This window comes from Triticum dicoccoides, chromosome 7A, assembly GCF_002162155.2.
Source record: "Triticum dicoccoides isolate Atlit2015 ecotype Zavitan chromosome 7A, WEW_v2.0, whole genome shotgun sequence".
Taxonomy (NCBI): domain Eukaryota; kingdom Viridiplantae; phylum Streptophyta; class Magnoliopsida; order Poales; family Poaceae; genus Triticum; species Triticum dicoccoides.
In genome coordinates, this window is record NC_041392.1 from 203,155,190 (window position 1) to 203,175,604 (window position 20,415).

Sequence of the window (20,415 nt, forward strand, 5' to 3'; positions counted from 1 at the left end):
AAGGTCAAGATAATGGAATGAAGAAAGCATTGTGAATGAAAAATCAGAATATGATTTGGAATCCCATACGCTCAAAAGAACTCTGCAATGCTGCGAAAATAAAACCGTGTTTGAATTACAAAGTTTCCTTAGAGGAAAACATATCTCCCAGCCCCCGCGTCGCTCCCAGGGGCGACTCGGGAGGCGAAACCCTAGCCGCCGCCCAGGCTCCCCTCCTTCCCCTCCCTCTCCTCGCCATCGCCGGAGGATGCTAGCGGGCAAAGCCCTCACCAGTGGACGGCAGCGGCGGGGCACTCATTCGTGTGCTCGCGCGCTGCTGCTGGGCGCGCTGAAGCGGCGGGAGCGCGCGGTGGCGCGGCAGGCGGCCGTCTTCTCGCGGGGAGGTCTAGATGGTGTGGACTGCATGCACGGTGGCGCTTCCATGGCGGCTGCCGGCCGCTGATGCGTGCGGCAGAGTTGAGGGCACCCAGATCTGGGCCGCACGAGCCCGCCCAGGCCCGCGACAATCACTCTGCCCCCACCCACCCTTTTCCCTCCTCCCACCCTTCCCGGCCGCCGCCGGCGGTTGCCGCTGGGTTAGTAAGCACACGCGCGGTGACCCTAACGGTTGTTGCTCTGCTGTGCCCCGGCGGATCCTGGCGACGGAGGCTGAGGGCCAGCGCGGCGATGGTGCGGTGCAGGTGGCTGCTGCCGCCTGCTGGACGCGCTCCCGATGGTGGCCGGCCTGTTGGAGCTGCACTGGTCGGTGCCCACTCCTGCGACGACAACGTTTCTAGGCTTCCCCCATGTCTGTTGGTCTTTTCCGACGATTCTTCGCCATGCCTGGTCTGCCTCTGCATTTAAGGTCTTCGTTCTTGGGTCTGGGTGAAATCCCCGTGCGGCGACGGCTTGCGCTGTCAACGGCAACGCCCGAGGGTGTCGTCACCTCCTTGGAGGCGTTGGCATGACCTTGACCGGACCTCCTCCTCGAGCACCGGGAGAAATCCTAGGTCCGGCCTCCCGGACCGGGCAGCGGCGGCGTCTCAACGTTGTTCCCCTCTTGATGGCGCTGCTTTGGCTGCAAGTGGAGTACTTGATGCGACAGACGGTGGTTGGCGATGCATCGCTCTGGCGTAGACTGCTACACAAGGAGCAGGTCGCAATGTTTGCCTGCACTGGCGCTCCCCAATGAATGCTACACCAGTTCCAATCAGGCCCTGCCTTTCACCTGCCGACTCTCTAGGCACATGGGTGCAAGGTACATCGGCCTGGGCAGTCCTGAAGCTGCATTCGTCCCTGGAAGTGTCTTGCAATGGCAGTGATGCTCCCTGTTGCTCCGAGTCTCGGTGCTTCTCCATTTTGGCTGGAGGCAAGGCTGGGCGAGGCCTAATGTCGCTGAGTGTCTATAGTTGAGGGCACCTCCTCACCTAGCTGTAGTCACTTGGTGAGGATGGTCGTGTGTGTGTGTGCGTGTGTGTGTCCCTCCTTTCTGGAGGTTGTACCCCCGATGTCTTCCTGTTCAATGCAATGAAACGCAACTCTTTTGCATTTTCTCGGAAAAAAACAAAACATATCTTACCATCATATTGCAGCGATGACGTATTTTTCAATCATAAAAAAACCATTGGTTGTCAATGTTATACCCACACATGGTGTTAAGCGACAAAACATTCTTGCATTTTTAATATATAATCCATGTCTTCATCTGTTGGGGTGGCAATATAGATCTCAAAGTTTGTTCGTACAGTGCCAAAAGATGAGTGGAATGACATCAACTTCACTGATTTATATCTTCTATATTTCAAATGAAAGTGGTCATGTGGACAAAGCCCCTAGCCAACTTCATGAAAAATAGAACGGATCTATGCCGACACTGAAATAATCATAATGGTATGGATCAGTAATCCTATAATTATGATACAACACGTGTTTTTGAGATCAATATAATGCAAGAGGGAACGCCATATTAACTTTTCATGAACTGGCAGGCATGCCACAATTTTGGAGCAATGGTGCAGACACCAACCTGATGCTGAAGACTATGGGAGCGATGCCGCTCCACTATCTGAAGGGAAATTTCTGAGGGAGCATGGGAAGTTGCCGAGAGGCAGCGACCTCGTCGCCTCTGGGCAGCAGGGAGGTGGTGGAGGTCGTCCTCAAGGAGACAGAGTCGTGGAGGTCTTCCTGCAACGGATCTCCCTCTCCCTCTCCCCTTACTCCGCCGCCCCCACCCCTCACCATCTCCCCCAGATCAGATCGAGCCGCAGGTGAGGCAGCAGCCAGATCGATGACGTGATGGAGGTCGCTCTGTCAAGGTCTTCAGACACCAGGAGAAGGAGAGGAGGAGGTGCCGCCATGGGGTGCCTCTTCTCGCCCGCGTGCAAGAACACCGGAACAGTCGGCTGCAGGGCATCGATGGTGCGTGTGGTGGCATCGCCTGTTCAGCTGCCAGGAAGAGGAAGGGATAAGAAGAGATCCACCGGTGGGCTTCTCTTTATGGAATATTATGCCGCCTCATCGGTTATGGAAGCCCAAAGAGGCTCTCTTAGGCTACCAGGATGATTTTTTTGCGCGCGAGCGTTCCAACGCTCGTTTTCCGACAGGATTCAATTTGGAAAGTGGCTTAACTATGTGGATTAATTAGGGGCGATTAATTAGACGCGATCCCCTCTAAAAATTAGGGGGGAAGTGAGACTGGTCATAGTGGGGAGTAACTTAGACTAGTGTCATGCATATGACACTAGTATAAGTTACTACCTTCATAATGCAAAATAACATACTATTAGTATCATAGATGGCTTCATTTATTAGCTCGTAGACTCATCTTGTCTTGAAAAGCGTTATGTTACAGTAACATATTATGTTACCATCTCTCATTAATTACTTGCCACATAAGCAGAATTTTCTCGAAGTGCGCTATGTTACCAGCTAAGTTACTCCCACTATGACTAGCCTGATTAGTGTTGATTTGGGTGGGGCCGCCTCCCTCTTGCCTTACCTAGCCTTTGCATGTGTGTGCGCTGGAAGTCTCACGTGGTGGGCCTTGTTGGAAAGACTTGTCGGCTGATTAGTTGCGTTGGATCAGATCGCTCGCTGCAGCGGCCGATCGCTAGGAAGTCATTTCGGATTTTGTTACCCCTGAAACCAAAGACAACACGGCTTGTTGAAAAAAATTGCTGATGTGGCAAGCTGGCAAGTGAAGATAAATAAGAGCTATTGCTGATGTGGCAAGGCTGCTGAGTTGGATAGCTTGCATGTTGAGAGAAATAGGGTAGTGGGAATGAACTATTTAGGTATTATAGATTGCAAATAATAAATAAGATGCTGGCAATGTCAAAGAAGTACAGCCTCATGGACGACATAGAGAGCTCCTTAAATCATATATGTTTCGCGTGCATCAGATGCTCTGTCCTATGTGTAACACATCACATGGGGAAATCCTCTACATGTGAAATGTTTTTATTTTGTAATAAATTACACAATAAGTCAATAACTCATACATCATAAAATAAAGAGAGAAGAGCCGCACCCATCAGATCTCTTTCCTCCTCCACAAGAAAAGCTCTTCTCCTCCCGTCGACGTCTCCGCCGGTCCGTCCCATATTCGATGGCCTCTAGGCCATGGAGGTGTGGAGGATCTCGTCCCCCGTTCTCATTCTTGTTAGAGCCAGCATTTTGGTTGGGGCTGTGTAGCGGCGGCGATGTCCCTTAGTAGGAGTAATGTCTCCCACGTTCTACCCCCATCGCGATGGTGCATCTAGCATCGTCAGAGGGCGTGTGAAAGTTTGTCCCCGTCGGATCTTGCGTGATTCAGTTGGTGCTAGTCTTATGTGGATCTATTTCGATGTGGTCTTTGTTCGTCTTCGTTTAAGTGTGTATAGGTTTGATCATTTTGATCTACGACTTTCTTCATCGGTGATGGTTGCTACTCTGGTGCGCTGGTCCTATGGGGCCTTAGCACGACGACTTCCCGACTCTCTACTACAACAAGGTTTGCTCGGCTCCGGTGAGGGAGGGCGATGACGGCGGTGCCCAGTGCTTGTAGTCGTTGCTAGGTGGTCCACTGACATAGTTGTAATTTTTATTACCTCTGTTGTTCTTTGTACTGCCATGATTGAAGATGAATATATTGGAAGTTTCTCAAAGAAAAAAATATCATACATCATAGAACCCGTGCCTTAAGTAACCCACCTCTAATCCAAACGTGTGGCATCGCCTATTGGGGGACGTAGTAACTTCAACAAAATTCATACGCACACGCAAGATCATGGTGATGCATAGCAACGAGAGGGGAGAGTGTCTCCACATACCCTCGTAGACCATTAAGCGGAAGCGTTATAACAACGCGGTTGATGTAGTCGTACGTCTTCATGATCGACTGATCCTCAGCACCGAACGTATGGCACCTCCGCGTTCAGCACACGTTCAGCTCGGTGACGTCCCACGAACTCACGATCCAGTAGAGCTTGGGGAAGAGTTTCGTCAGCACGACGGCGTGGTGACGATGTTGATGAAGCTACCAACGCAGGGCTTCGCCTAAGCACCGCTACGATATAACCGAGGTGGATTATGGTGGAGGGGGGCACCGCACACGGCTAAGAGATCAACAGATCAATTGTTGTGTCTATGGGGTGCCCCCTGCCCCCGTATATAAATGAGCTAGGGGGGAGGCGGCCGGCCAAGGAGGAGGGCGCGCCAAAGGGGGAATCCTACTCCCACCGGGAGTAGGACTCCCTCTTTTCCTAGTTGGAGTAGGAGAGGAGAAGGATGGGAGAGAGGAAGAGAAGGAAAGGGGGGCGCCGCCCTGATAACCCACAAGTATAGGGGATCGCAACAATTTTCGAGGGTAGAGTATTCAACCCCAATTTATTGATTCGACACAAGGGGAGCCAAAGAATATTCTCAAGTATTAGCAGTTGAGTTGTCAATTCAACCACACCTGTAAACTTAGTATCTGCAGCAAAGTGTTTAGTAGCAGAGTAATATGATAGTAGTGGTAACGGTAGCAAAAGGTAGCGATAGCAAAAGTAATATTTTTGGTGTTTTGTAGTGATCGTAAAAATAGCAACGGAAAGGTAAATAAGCGAAGAACAATATATGGAAAGCTCATAGGCAATGGATCAGTGATAGAGAATTATGCCGAATGTGGTACATCATGTAACAGTCATAACCTAGGGTGACACAGAACTAGCTCAAATTCATCAATGTAATGTAGGCATGTATTCTGAATATAGTCTTACGTGCTTATGGAAAAGAACTTGCATGACATCTTTTTTCCTACCCTCCCGTGGCAGCGGGGTCCTAGTGGAAACTAAGGGATATTAAGGCCTCCTTTTAATAGAGTACCGGACCAAAGCATTAACACATAGTGAATACATGAACTCCTCAAACTATGGTCATCACCGGGAGTGGTCCCTATTAATGTCACTTCAGGGTTGCCGGATCACAACACATAGTAGGTGACTATAGACTTGCAAGATAGGATCAAGAACTCACATATATTCATGAAAACATAATAGGTTCAGATCTAAAATCATGGCACTCGGGCCCTAGTGACAATCATTAAGCATAGCAAAGTCATAGCAACATCAATCTCAAAACATAGTGGATACTAGGGATCAAACCCTAACAAAACTAACTCGATTACATGATAAATCTCATCCAACCCATCACCGTCCAGCAAGCCTACGATGGAATTACTCACGCACGGCGGTGAGCATCATGAAATTGGTGATGGAGGATGGTTGATGACGATGATGGTGATGGATTCCCCTCTCCGGAGCCCCAAACGGACTCCAGATCAGCCCTCCCGAGAGAGTTTAGGGCTTGGCAGCGGCTCCGTATCATAAAACGCGATGAACCCTTCTCCCCTATTTTTTCTCCCAAACATGAATATATGGAGTTAGAGTTGAGGTCGGTGGAGCTCCAGGGGGGCCACAAGGCAGGGGGCGCGCCAAGCGGGGCAGGCGCGCCCCCACCCTCGTGGCTAGGGTGTGGGCCCCCTGGCCTTGATTCTTTGCCAGTATTTTTTCTTATTTCGAAAAATAATCTCCATGGAGTTTCAGGTCATTCTGAGAACTTTTGTTTCTGCACATAAATAACACCATGGCAATTCTACTGAAAACAGCGTCAGTCCGGGTTAGTTCCATTCAAATCATGCAAGTTAGAGTCCAAAACAAGGGCAAAAGTGTTCGGAAAAGTAGATACGACGGAGACGTATCAACTCCCCAAGCTTAAACCTTTGCTTGTCCTCAAGCAATTCAGTTGACAAACTGAAAGTGATAGAGAAAAACTTTTACATACTCGGTTTGCTCTTGTTGTTGTAAATATGTAAAGCCAACATTCAAGTTTTCAGCAAAGATTATGAACTAACCATATTCACAATAACTCTTAGGTCTCATGTTTACTCATATCAATAGCATAATCAACTAGCAAGCAATAATAATAAATCACGGATGACAATACTTCCTCAAAACAATCATGATATGATATAACAAGATGGTATCTCGCTAGCCCTTTCTGAGACCGCAAAACAAAAATGAGGAGCACCTTTAAACATCAAGGACTCACTAGACATTGTAATTCATGGTAAAAGAGATCCAGTCAAGTCATACTCAATGTAAACTAATAGTAATGAATGCAAATGACAGTGGTGCTCTCCAACTGGTGCTTTTTAATAAGAGGATGATGACTCAACATAAAAGTAAATAGATAGGCCCTTCACAGAGGGAAGCTGGGATTTATAGAGGTGCTAGAGCTCGGTTTTGAAATTGAGGAGAATAATATTTTGAGCGGTATACTTTCATTGTCAACATAACAACCAAGAGATGGCGATATCTTCCATGCTACACACATTATAGGCGGTTCCCAAACAGAATGGTAAAGTTTATACTCCCTGTCGGTGTCAAAACCGGCAGATCTCGGGTAGGGGGTCCCGAACTGTGCGTCTAGGCCGGATGGTAACAGGAGGCAATGGGACACGAAGTTTTACCCAGGTTCGGGCCCTCTTGATGGAGGTAAAACCCTACGTCCTGCTTGATTAATATTGATGATTTGGGTAGTACAAGAGTAGATCTACCACGGGATCGGAGAGGCTAAACCCTAGAAGCTAGCCTATGGTATGATTGTTGTTCTGTATGTTGTCCTACGGACTAAAACCCTCTGGTTTATATAGACACCGGAGAGGGTTAGGGTTACACAAAGTTGGTTACAACGGTAGGAGATCTACATATCCGTATCGCCAAGCTTGCCTTCCACGCCAAGGAAAGTCCCTTCCGGACACGGGACGAAGTCTTCAATCTTGTATCTTCATAGTCCAGGAGTCCGGCTGAAGGTATAGTCCGGCTATCCGAACACCCCCTAATCTAGGAATCCCTCAGTAGCCCCTGAACCAGGCTTCAATGACGACGAGTCCGGCGCGCAGATTGTCTTCGGCATTGCAAGGCGGGTTCCTCCTCCAAGTACTTCATAGAAGATTTTGAACACAAAGATAGTGTCCAGCTCTGCAAAATAAGTTTCCACATATTGCCATAGAGAGAATAATATTTACAGAAATCTAATCTGCTGACGCATTCCGTAGTGTGACACACCACGGCCAAGCCTTTATCCGAGTCGTTTCATTATCCCACCTCAGCGCATCATGCGAGGCGGTTTCCTTGGCACGTCTTGTTAAAGCAGAGATCGTGTCCCCTTATTCCGGGATTCTCATCAATACGGGCGTGGGTAACCCAACCGCGCCATTGATTATGGCGCTTGGAGATAAGCGAGTTTTACCAGGCTGGTGGGGACACCTAGTTGCGTCCACCCATATAAGGGGATAAGGATCCACCTTTTCACCTATGCCTTCTTCCTTCCTTGCTTATCCATTCCCGCACACTCGAGCTCCAGCGCCCAAGTCCGCACTCCCCACCTCAACCTTCTCCAGCCATGTCTGGAGTGGGAGGCAAGTGGATGGTCTCCTCCGTCACGGAGGGACACATAAAAAAACTGAGGAAGGCCAGATACTTGTCTAACAACATCTTGTACTGGCTTCCCGAAAAGGGGCAGCTCCTCCCCACCCCAAGGCCCCATGAGAGGGTAGTGTCCCTTCCCCACTTCCTCCGCGGACTGGGCTTTCGGATCCACCCATTCGTCCGGGGACTCATGTTCTACTACGGCCTGGATTTCCATGATCTGGCCCCGAACTTCATCCTCAACATCTCGGCGTTTATCATCGTTTGCGAGGCTTTCCTCTGCATCCACCCCCATTTCGGCCTATGGCTCAAGACTTTCAATGTCAAGCCGAAGGTGGTGCGCGGCAACCATGCGGAGTGCGGAGGCGCCATGGTGGGCAAGATGCCCACCATCTTATGGCTCGAGGGCTCCTTTGTGGAGACCCTAAAGGGGTGGCAATCGGGGTGGTTTTACATCACCGAGTCGTGCGACCCTGAGTGGGTCGGTGCCCCCGAGTTCCGGTCAGGACCCCCAACGCGGCTCACGTCCTGGAAAGAGACGGGCCTGTCATGGGGCAGCAAAGGAGAGGTGACTAGACTGCAAACATGCATCCAAACCCTGGTGGACAAGCATCTCAAGCTTGTCAACGTAGTCCAGGTTATGCTCATCCTCCTGATCCTCCTGTGTCAATGACGGGCCTTCAATCTGTGGGAGTTCAACTCGGCGCAGCACCGAACTCTGAGCAGGCTCTTCAACACGACGTACAAAGATTCCTGGAAGGTGCTTTTCAAGGGCGCCGAGGCTCCCACATCCGCTACCGAGGATCGCGGATTCAGCGCGCAGCGTCACGCTAGCACGGTAAGTTGTTTGTACCTTTTATAGGGTATTAGTTTTCTATAGTTTAACTCAACGTGGGATCTAAGCTCCCTTACCTTTGACAGAGTTGGAAGGCGAAGTCCGGACAGATTGACTGTCTGGCTCCTTTGCCCGAAGACCCAGCCGATGCCCGCTTGGCGAAGCTGCTGGTTCTGGCACCCTATGTGGTGCCGGAGAAGAAGGCCATGAAGAAGGACACGGGGACTCGAAAGAGTGCCCGACGCCAGGAGGTGTCGGGTTCATTATCCGACGGCTCCGAGGCGCATTCCTCCCGTGAAGACGAGGAGGAAGAAGAAGAGACCTCTCCCCCTCCAGCGGGAGGAGAGAAGAAAAGGAAGGCCGCCCTCTCTGGGGAGGCCGGAGGGTCCAAGAAGGGTAAAACCCTTCCTCCGGACTACTCCACTGACGCCGACGACGGCGGAGAGGAGTGGCCGCTCAAGGCCAAGCCCCTGGCGAAATCGTAAGTATCCGGATACCAGAGTAATTCATAGTATTCCTTTATTGCACAACTTTCCCTTATGTCGAATATGATTATGCAGCCCACCCAAAGACCGGCTCGACGCATCGTCGAGCGGTTCACTGGACTCGTCGGATGTGAATTCGCTTCCGATGGCTTCCTCCCCCCGCCCTACGGACGACGCCGAAGTGTTGTCTCAACAGGTTCCAAGCCGGGAGGAGGTGGTCCTGGAAGCGCTGCAAGGCGACCTCCCGGACTCCAGGAGTAAAGGGGATAAAACCCCCCAGGGCTCCAAGTCCGGCTCAAGGTCGGACACCGCTCCGGAACCTTCAAAGGTTCCCGAGTCCGGCGGCCGACCTCCTTCCAAGAGGAGCAAGCCCACTGTGCCGGTGACCCCCATCCAACCGGGGGCGCCGGACAATCTATTGGAGGTGCTCGAAGGCGCCTCCATCGATGAGGAGCACCGCACTATTATGAGTGCGGTGATCCAGAAGGTTCAGTCCGCCAAGAGCGGACTGACTGAAGCTTGTACTAGCCTTTTAATAGGCTTTGAGGTAAGCAAAGAATGTGTAAATAATATTGCCGCATAGACAGTAGCCCCTGATGCTCTGTTTGGCGTTCGGGAAGAAAAGCCGAATAGAGGATCAAACAAAATTCGCAGGAGTCTAACAAAAAAGAGTCAATATGCGTATGTAGGCTTCCCTACTGGCGTCCGCCGCACTGACTGCGGAAGTGGACACGCTAAAGCAGAACCTCGAGCAGTCTGAGCAAGAGCTCGGGCATGCCAAGAAGCAGCTCGAGGACAACGAAGGTAAGAAATACCTTGTTTAAATATATATAAAAAGGTGCAATTGCAAAAAATGACAGGATTATCGTGGCTATTGTAGGGGCCACGTCTGAGGTGGCGACCCTTAAGCAAGCGCTGGTCGAGGCCGAGAACAGGGCGGCCACGGAGCGCACCGAGCGGGAGAAGTATGAGGCCCAGGTTAGCAAGGTGCGGCAAGAGCTCTAGGCTCTCATGAAAAAACATGAGAGTTTGGAGCTTGACTCAAAGACGCGAGCGTCCGAGCTCGCGGCGGCTATTGAAAATGCCAAGTCTGCCAAGGCCGAATCCCAGAAGGCCCTCCAGGAGTTGGATGAGGTGAAAAGATAGCGGCGGGTAAGGCATTCTTTATGCAAAGCAAACACATAAACATGAGTTACTTGTTACTTACCCGAATCCGGAGATCTCCAGGAGCGTTCGCAGGTCTTCCCCGGAGTGTGTCCGATGCCGCCGCATTCTATCAAGCCGAGGAGGGAAGATCGACAGAGAAGGTGTTCTGGTCTCAGTACGTTGAGGCCAGACACCTCGTGCCCCTGAGCGACCAGCTGAAGCAACTGGTCGAGCTCCACAAGGCGGCCGAACAGGCCATGAAGGGCCTCATAGTTCGACTGTGGCCTAGAGAGGCTCTGCCTGGGAGCTATTTCGGGCTGGTGCGGCGGCTGGTGGGGGCCTATCCGAGGCTCGAAGTCATCAAGCGCTCTGTCTGCATTGAAGGTGCCCGTAGGGCCCTTGCCCATGCTAAGGTGCAGTGGGGCAAGCTGGATGCTGAGAAGCTTGTGAAGGACGGGCCACCACCGGGGAAAGAGCATCACAAGCCCGAGAATTACTATAAGGATGTTCTGAAGGGTGCCTGCCTTGTGTCGGATGAATGTTCCAAGGATGTATTTTTTTTTAGTAAAACTCGCTCGTTTTGTCCTGTGCGCTAAAAACTTGTTCATATGCGCTAAGCAATGCTGTTGGAATTTAAAATATTACCTTTTGTGCAGCTGTTTATCAATTCTGAGAGATGGCGAGTCGTCGGCTTCTGCCCCCGTGCCACTAGTGCTGGGGTGTTTGGGGATAAACCTGAGCGCTCTTTTTCCCATGTTTGGGTCCTTCGAGGGAGGCGCTCAGCCCAACGAACAAGGCAATCGGACTATAATGCGTGAACACTCTCACTTAGCCATAGAATTCTATAATTTTAAATTTTGGCGAAGCCCCTGGTATTCGGAAGACCGAGTTTGGGGCGCTATCCACGCCTTGGCCGGACAGAGCCTACTCCTCGCTCTAAGCGGCATAAGTCTTTAGGGACTCGAAAAACCTCTTGAACAGCGACCAGCTCTCGCTTCATCATGACAGTCAGTTTTAGCTTTCTCCACTGAGGTGCTCGACCCAGCTCAACTGGGGCACAATCACAGTGGTTCTCCTAGTGCTACCTTAGCCGATATAGCGGAACGTAAGGCACCAAAACTTAGGAGCCGGGCAAACCCAACTATTGACCCAAGACATGATTCGGAGCCGATGCATATAATGCTATAAGTTCGGGCTGCCGCACTTGTTAAAGTGTTCGGACTTCTCACGCCATATTGAGGGGTACTTAAAGCCCCAGGCATATTTTGGCCGTACCAAAGTGTACGGGTGCAACATGTCGTTAAGAACATATATTTGTAAAAAAGGTAATGCAAAAATAGACAAAAGCTATGCATTGTTTATTAAAAAGGGCTGCGATCAAAGCAGAATGATACAAATAATGCGATAAGCAAAAGGTTGGACTATTAACATGTCCGTTCCAGGGGCAGGCTGCGGAATGGTATGCGAAACAGGTATACTGCTCGTGATAGAGACCAGCTGGGAGTTCCGTAATGCGGCATGGCTTGTCTGCTTCCATGGTTCTTGCATCATTTGTGCGGCAATTGAACTGCCGAACAGGCCTTCCGAAGAATGGAGTCCTGAAAGTAAGAGAAAATTAAAAAAATCGGCAGCCCCTGGTGCAGTTTAAGCCGTGTTTCGGGCGTGCCGTGATGGTGCCCCTCCCCCCTGTACCCATGGTATTTCTAGAGCGTAATTATGTACGCGAAGTACTGGCGTCGTATTTTTGCGCGGGCTGGGGTTGGGGCCGCATTGCTACACCTGCTCGGAACGTGCCAGGCGGTCTTATTGTTGGTTACTCCGGGCGCGCTTGACGGTGTCCGGACGTTTAATGGCCGGACTGGAGAACTGCCTGGAGAGGCTGCTTTGTACTTCCGCTGCAAGGGCTGCCTTGTGCTCCTCCATTCGGAGGGAGCGTTTGGTGTTTCCATTGACCGTAATTAATCCTCGAGGGCCTGGCATCTTGAGCTTAAGGTATGCATAGTGTGGTACCGCATTGAACTTGGCAAATGCGGTTCGCCCGAGCAGTGCGTGATAGCCACTGCGGAATGGGACTATGTCGAAGATTAACTCCTCGCTTCGGAAATTGTCCGGAGATCCGAAGACCACTTCAAGTGTGACTGAGCATGTACAATTGGCCTCTACACCTGGTATTACGCCTTTAAAGGTCATTTTGGTGGGCTTAATCCTCGAGGGGTCTATGCCCATTTTCCGCACTATATCCTGGTAAAGCAGGTTCAGGCTGCTGCCGCCGTCCATAAGGACTCTAGTGAGATGAAATCCGTCAATAATTGGGTCTAGAACCAATGTGGCGAATCCGCCATGAAGGGTGCTAGTGGGATGGTCCCTTCGATCGAAGGTGATCGGGCAGGAGGACCATGGGTTGAACTTTGGGGCGACTGGCTCTACTGCGTATACGTCCCTTAACGCGCGCTTTCGCTCCCTCTTGGGGATGTGGGTTGCGTATATCATGTTCACCGTCCGCACTTGTGGGGGGAAACCCTTCTGTCCACTATTGTTTGGCGGCCGGGGCTCTTCGTCGTCATCGCTATGCAGCCCCTTGTCTTTATTTTCGGCATCTAACTTGCCTGCCTGCTTGAACACCCAACAATCCCTGTTGGTGTGATTGGCCGGCTTTTCAGGGGTGCCATGTATTTGGCACAAGCGGTCGAGTATTCGGTCCAAACTGGACGGGCCCCTAGGATTTCTTTTGAATGGCTTTTTCCGCTGACCGGATTTATAGCCTCTGAATCCGGCATTAACTATCGTATCCTCAGCATTGTCGCCGTTAATGCGGCGCCTCTGCTTGTTGCGACGCGACCTGCCACTACTGTCCCTGGTATCTGAATTACCAGGGTTCTTGGTCATATTGTTGCTATGAGCAAGCCAGCTCTCTTCTCCCGCGCAAAAGCGGGTCATGAGTGTCGTGAGTGCTGCCATAGATTTTGGCCTTTCCTGTCCAAGGTGCCGCGCAAGCCACTCGTCATGGATATTGTGCTTGAAGGCTGCTAGGGCCTCTGCGTCCGGACAGCCGACTATTTGGTTTTTCTTTGTTAGGAACCGTGTCCAAAATTGCCTGGCCGATTCTTCTGGCTGCTGAATTGCGTGGCTTAGGTCATCGGCGTCTAGTGGTCGCACATAAGTGCCCTGGAAATTGTCGAGGAATGCGGCTTCCAGGTCCTCCCAACAACTGATTGATCCTGTTGGCAAGCTGTTAAGCCAATGCCGAGCCGGTCCTTTAAGCTTGAGTGGGAGGTATTTGATGGCATGGAAATCATCGCCGTGGGCCATGTGAATATGAAGGAGATAATCCTTGATCCATACCGCATGATCTGTTGTGTCATCATATGATTCGATGTTTACGGGTTTGAAACCCTCGGGGATTTGATGATCCATTACTTTGTTTGTGAAGCATAGTGGGTGTGCGGCGCCTCTGTACTGGGCTATATCACGACGTAGCTCCAATGAGCTTTGTCTACTATGTTTGGCCCTACCGGATTTGTGTCCGGCGTGACGGTTACCGTCTCGAGTCGTGGGGCGCCCACGCGATCCGTAGATCAATCTTGTTTGCCTTGCCTTGTCCTCCAACATATCTCGCAGGTCAGGCGCATTTTCCCGTGCCTTGGTACGGGGTGCGGCTTGAGTGGAGGGCCGAGAGGCCTCTCTGTCGCGGCCACGAGGTGGCCGGTCAGCCGTATCAAGTGCTTCCTCCTCTAATCGGGGTAGCAATCTGTGCTTTGGGTAGCTCTTGGAGGGGCGTTCGAGTTTATGCTCTTCGGCCGCAAGGACTTCAGTCCATCTGTCGACTAGCAAATCTTGATCAGCTCTAAGTGGTTGTTGTTTTTTCTTGAGGCTTCTTGCCGTGGCCATAAGCCTGCGTTGAAAACGCTCTTGTTCGACGGGATCCTCTGGCATGACGAATTCGTCGTTGTCGAGGCTTGCCTCGTCTTTGGAGGGAGGTATACAATTATCGCCCTCGACCTCTCTGTCTGCCGCTCTCTCATGAGGGCTGGCTTCTCCATCCTCCTGTGCTGAATCTTGCTGGAGGGGGTTTTCTTCGGCACTCTCCGGAGTATTATTATCTCCTGTGCTGGAATCACCGTATTTGTTTTGGCGGGATTTTGAGCGGCGCCGCTGACGCCGGCGCTTAGGCTGTTTCTTGGAGGGGTCATCCTCCGCTGTTCCATCGCCATCTCCTTCTTTTGGGGTGTCCACCATGTATATGTCATATGATGAGGTGGCTCTCCAGGTCCCAACAGGCGCTGGTTCTTCATCATCTCCTGCATCGGCGTCCATACCGCCGATGTCTTCGGAGTCGAAGTCGAGCATGTCGGTTAAATCGTCGACAGTGGCTACGAAGTGGGTGGTGGGTGGGTTTTGAATTTCTTCATCGTCCGTATCCCAACCTTGCTGACCGTAGTCCGGCCAGGGCTCTCTTGATAAAGAGAGAGACTTTAGTGTCTCCAGAATATCGCCGAAGGGCGAGTGCTGAAAGATGTCTGTAGCAGTGAACTCCATGATCGGCGCCCAATCGGATTCGATTGGCAGGGGCGCGGAGGGTTCGGAGCCCAGAGAGGAGTCCGGCTCCTTGGAGTCACGAATCTCGCGGAGTGCTGAGCTGGTGTTCGGCTTGATCGCCGTTGGGGTCGCAGCCCCCGAGGCGGCGTCCAACCACCCATCCTCGATCGGCGCAGTTGGCTCCGAATTAAGGGTCGAAGCCGATGTGGGTGCGGCCTCCAGGGCACTGTTCGGCGGTAGAGCTATATCATGCTTGTTGTGACAGTGCGGCGGGCTCGGCAGTGGCTCGAATCCGTCGAAGATCAAGTCCCAGCGGATGTCAGCCGTGTAGTTTAAACTTCCAAATCTGACCTGACGGCCAGGGGCATAGCTTTTGATCTGCTCCAGATGGCCAAGTGAATTGGCCCGCAGTGCGAAGCCGCCGAAGACGAAGATCTGTCCGGGGAGGAAGATCTCACCCTGGACTGTATCGCTATTGATGATCGTAGGAGCCATCAAGCCTGTCGGCGACGACACAGAGGAACTCTCAATGAAAGCACCAATGTCGGTATCAAAACCGGCGGATCTCGGGTAGGGGGTCCTGAACTGTGCGTCTAGGCTGGATGGTAATAGGAGGCAAGGGACACGAAGTTTTACCCAGGTTCGGGCCCTCTTGATGGAGGTAAAACCCTACGTCCTGCTTGATTAATATTGATGATATGGGTAGTACAAGAGTAGATCTACCACGAGATCGGAGAGGCTAAACCCTAGAAGCTAGCCTATGGTATGATTGTTGTTCTGTATATTGTCCTACGGACTAAAACCCTCCGGTTTATATAGACACCGGAGAGGGTTAGGGTTACACAAAGTCGGTTACAATGGTAGGAGATCTACATATCCGTATCGCCAAGCTTTCCTTCCACGCCAAGGAAAGTCCCTTCCGGACATGGGACGAAGTCTTCAATCTTGTATCTTCATAGTCTAGGAGTCCGGCTGAAGGTATAGTCCAGCTATCCGAACACCCCCTAATCTAGGACTCCCTCACTCCCCCTCCACCAACAAGCATCAATCCATGGCTTGCTCGAAACAACGAGTGCCTCCAACTAACAACAGTCCCGAGGGAGTTTTGTTTGCAATTATTTTGATTTGATTTGCATAAAGCATGGGGCTGGGCATCCTGGTGACCAGCCATTTTCTCGTAAGTGAGGAGCGGAGTCCACTCCTCTTGAGAATAACCCTCCTAACATGGAAGATACGGACAACCCTAGTTGATACATGAGCTATTTGAGCATACAAAATAGAATTTCTATTTGAAGGTTTAGAGTTTGGCACATATAAATTTACTTGGAACGACAGGTAGATACCGTATATAGGTAGGTATGGTGGACTCATATGGAACAACTTTGGGGTTTATGGGATTGGATGCACAAGCAATATTCCCGCTTAGTATAGGTGAAGGCTAGAAAAAGACTGGGAAGCGACCATCTAGAGAGCGACAACAGTCATGAACATGCATTAAAATTAATCAACACCGAATGCAAGCATGAGTAGGATATAATGCACCATGAACATAAATATCGTAGAGGCTATGTTGATTTTGTTTCAACTACATGTGTGAACATGTGCCAAGTCAAGCCACTCGAATCATTGAAAAGAGGATACCACCCTATCATACCACATCACAACCATTTTAATAGCATGTTGGCACGCAAGGCAAACCATTATAAGCTCCTAGCTAATTTAGCATGGCATAAGCAACTATAATCTCTAATTGTCATTGCAAACACGTTTATTCATAATAGACTGAATCAGGAATGATGAACTAATCATATTTACAAAAACAAGAGAGGTCGAGTTCATACCAGCTTCTCCCATCTCAATCAGTCCATCATATATTGTCATAATTGCCTTTCACTTGCATGACTGAATGATGTGAATAATAATAACAGTGCATGTGCATTGGACTAAGCTGGAATCTGCAAGCATTCAATAAACAGGAGAAGACAAGTTAATATGGACTCTTGGTTAAATCAACAATAATGCATATAGGAGTCACTTCAACAATTTAACTATGGTCTTTTCATATCGACCCCCAGAGAAAAGAAAAGAAATAAAACTATTTACACGGGAAAGCTCCCAACAAGAAAAAGAAGAACATGAAATCATTTTGGGTTTTCTTTTTAACTACTACTACATGCATAGAAATTAAAGCTAGCTAAAAGCTACAACTAAATTTTTTTGGTTTTTCTTAAGGTTTATCAAACACACAAGAAGAAAACATAAAAAGGAAATAAACTAGTATGGCTGATACAACGAAAAAGTATGAGCACCGACAACTAGCAATGAGTGTGTGAACATGAATGTAATGTCGGTGAGAAATACGTACTCCCCCAAGCTTAGGCTTTTGGCCTAAGTTGGTCTATTGCCACGGATGGCCTGGCGGATATCCAAAGTTGTAGTTGGGGTCGTACTGAGATGCAGCAGTCATTGCATCGTGGGCTGCAGCTTGGAGGCGAGCTATCTCATCCCTCCTCTTATACTCTTCCGCCTCTTCTCTAGTTATGTAATATCTCCCCTTTGCCTGAAAGTCAAATAAGGTAGAAGCAGGGAGAGCGACATGATAGGTGCTTCATCTGTCAAAGATTAGTCGGTACTGGAGGAACTTATCGTTCCTCTCAACAAATTGGTGACGAACCATAGCCTCATAATCCAAATAAGCAGGAGGCAACTTAATATCATCCTCACGTATGGTTATACCAAGAAAATTAGCTATACGGGTTGCATAAATTCCACCAAAGAAATCGCCATTAAATCTATTATGATGCAACCTACGTGCAACAATGGCTCCCAAATTATAAGATTTATCTCCTAACACAACACTCCTAAGAATACTAAGGTCAGGGACACACATGTGACATGCTTAATCTTTACCATTAATGCATCTACCTATGAAGAGAGCAAAATAATGTATAGCAGGAAAATGAATGCTCCCTATGGTAGCTTGTGTTATATCTCTAGATTCTCCCACAGTTATACTAGCAAGAAAATCTCTAAACTCAGATTTGCGAGGTTCACTAGAACTACCCCATTGCGGAAGTTTGCAAGCAGTGGTAAAATCCTCTAAGTCCATAGTATAAGAATTTTCATAAAGATCAAACAGGACAGTTTGAGAATTGCGTGAAGATGTAAATTCAAACCTCCTCACAAAGGAACTAGGGAGATAGTGGTACTGATGGCACTTTTTTGCCTCGAAGCTCACAAGATCAGCGTTACACAAATATGCATTAAGTTCTTCCTTAATTCCTGCTCGATCCATGAAGTCCTCTGAAGGCCATTCACAAGGCCACACTGGAGCATCCCTTTGTGGCTCATCATCAGCATCACGCATTGCAAGCCTGGGTCCTTGCTTCCTTGAAGGACCACCTTGGTACATCTTCCTAAACATATTTCTTCTTCTAAAAAAATTCTGAAATTTTTAGTAACTTCAAATAAAAGTAAACCAAACTCAACAAAATTGATAGCAACTACTCCTACAAGTGCCTAGAGCCTATATCATGCATTAGAACTACTTGGAACCATATAAATTTGACATGCAAGCTTAAGAACATGGTCACCTAGGTAGCACAAATTTGCAATGAATAAATCACTAGAACAAAAATTAATTGGACCAACGGAGGAGTCACATACCAAGGAACAATCCCCCAAAGTAGTTTTGTGAGAGGTGCTTTGAGCAAGGAGATCGAAAATCGCAGCAAAATGAGCTAGAACTCGTGCTTGAGCTGGATGGTGATTTTTTGGAGGAAGAAGAAGTGTGTGGGTGCAGGAATAAGTGGAGAGGAGCCACCGTGGGCCCACAAGGCAGGGAACGCGCCTAGGGGGGTGGGCGCGCCATGGACCCTCGTGGCCAGGTGCTTGCTCCCCCTGTTGTGTTTTCAGTGCCAGATATTCTCAAATATTCCAGAAAAAATCATATTTAAATTTCAGGGTATTTGGAGAACTTTTATTTTCGAGGTATTTTTATATTGTACGGATAATCAGAAAACAGATAGAAATTACTATTTTTGCTTTATTTAATATAAATAACAGAAAGTAAAAAGAGGGTACATAAGGTTGTGCGTTCTAACTTCATCCATCTCATGCTCATCAAAAGGAATCCATTAACTAGGTTGATCAAGTCTTGTTAACAAACTCATTTCGAGTAACATGAAATCGGAGAAATTTCGTATAATACTAGGTTACCTTAACGGGGATATGGACATCCCCAACAATAAGAATATCATATTTCTTCTTGACAGTAGGAAGAGGAAATTCAAAACCTCCAAAAATAAGCAATGGAATTTTTCCAATAGAATTGATACTCTGGACTTGAGGTTGTTTCCTCGGAAAGTGTACCGTATGCTCATTACCATTAACATGAAAAGTGACATTGCCTTTGGTGCAATCAATAACAGCCCCTGCAGTATTCAAAAAGGGTCTTCCAAGAATAATAGACATGCTATCGTCCTCGGGAATATCAAGAATAACAAAGTCTGTTAAAATAGTAATGTTTGCAACCACAACAGGCACATCCTCACAGATACCGATAGGTATAGCAGTTGATTTATCAGCCATTTGGAAAGATATTTCAGTAGGTGTCAACTTATTCAAATCAAGTCTACGATATAAAGAGAGAGGCATAACACTAACACCGGCTTCTAGATCACATAAAGTAGTTTTAACATAGTTTCTTTTAATGGAGCATGGTATAATTGGTACTTCGGGATCTCCTAGTTTCTTTGGTATTCCACCCTTAAAAGTATAATTAGCAAGCATGGTGGAAATTTCAGATTCCGGTATCTTTCTTTTATTAGTAACAATATCTTTCATATACTTAGCATAAGGATTCATTTTGAGCATATCAGTTAATCGCATACGCAAAAAGATAGGTCTAATAATTTTAGCAAAACGCTCAAAATCCTCATCATCCTTTTTCTTGGATGGTTTGGGAGGAAAAGGCATGGGTTTCTGAACCCATGGTTCTCTTTCTCTACCATGTTTCCTAGCAACAAAGTCTCTCTTATCATAACGTTGATTCTTTGATTGTGGGTTATCAAGATCAACAGCAGGTTCAGTTTCTATATCATTATCATTACTGGGTTGAGCATCAACATGAACATCATCATTAACATTTTCATTAGCTTCATGTTCATTACCAGATTGTGTTTCAACATCAGAAATAGAAATATCATTGGGATTCTCAGGTGGTTCAGCAATAGGTTTACTAGAAGCATGCAAAGTCCTATCATTCTTTTTTTCTTCCTTTTAGAAGGACTAGGTGCATCTATATTATTTCTCTGAGAATCTCGCTCAATTCTCTTAGGATGGCCCTCAGGATACAAAGGATCCTGGGTCATTTTACCACCTCTAGTCATAACTCTAACATCATTATCATTTTTCTTACTATTTAATTCATTGAGCAAATCATTCTGAGCTTTAAGTACTTGTTCTACTTGAGTGGTAACCA

The 20,415-nt window shown here is 48.5% G+C and overlaps 1 pseudogene; it reads left to right on the plus strand.

The window, feature by feature from the left end:
- Nucleotides 1-247: 247 nt before the first annotated feature.
- LOC119333440 lies at nt 248-947 on the plus strand (annotated as a pseudogene).
- The last annotated feature ends 19,468 nt before the right edge of the window (nt 948-20,415 follow it).